The sequence below is a fragment of the Etheostoma spectabile genome, chromosome 11 (assembly GCF_008692095.1).
Source record: "Etheostoma spectabile isolate EspeVRDwgs_2016 chromosome 11, UIUC_Espe_1.0, whole genome shotgun sequence".
NCBI lineage: Eukaryota > Metazoa > Chordata > Actinopteri > Perciformes > Percidae > Etheostoma > Etheostoma spectabile.
The window spans coordinates 23,475,505-23,475,988 of NC_045743.1; the positions used below are offsets into that span (position 1 = coordinate 23,475,505).

Consider the following 484-nt stretch of genomic DNA (forward strand, 5'->3'; position numbering starts at 1 on the left):
TCCTATCCCAGAATGCATCTGTGGTGTAGCCAGACTTTACTCCACATGGGTGTAGAGAAATGCATAACTTCTGTTTTAGAAACTTGAAAAGTTTTCAAAAATAGGACAAAGGTAAGGAAACAAGGGTAGAAAATGACCGAAGTGAGAAAGGCAGGGATACGGAGAGAGTGATGATGATGATGGTGGGATGTGCAGAGTCAGGGAGGAGGGATATCAGAGTCAAACAGGGACTGAGAAAGAGGAGGGGATGAAGAGAATGAGAGAGAGATAAATCAGTTACATGATTCAGGTTTGTTCAGAAAGCTGCCAGAGCTGCAGCTATCTGCAGACCTCTGCAGATGGAGGTTGAGGACGGAGCCAAGCTCTGCTTTCCACAGTTCCCAAACACCTCCTGCAGGAAGCCTTCGTCTCCTTGGCCCCAAACACTGCTCATTTATATTGTGTGCTACTCCATCTCTTTGACCACTGTGACTCTCAACCTGCT

General features: G+C 46.5%; 1 pseudogene; it reads left to right on the forward strand.

The window, feature by feature from the left end:
• The first annotated feature begins 338 nt into the window (after nucleotides 1-338).
• Nucleotides 339-484, forward strand: part of LOC116698446 (trace amine-associated receptor 13c-like) — a 7,989-nt pseudogene continuing 7,843 nt past the window's right edge.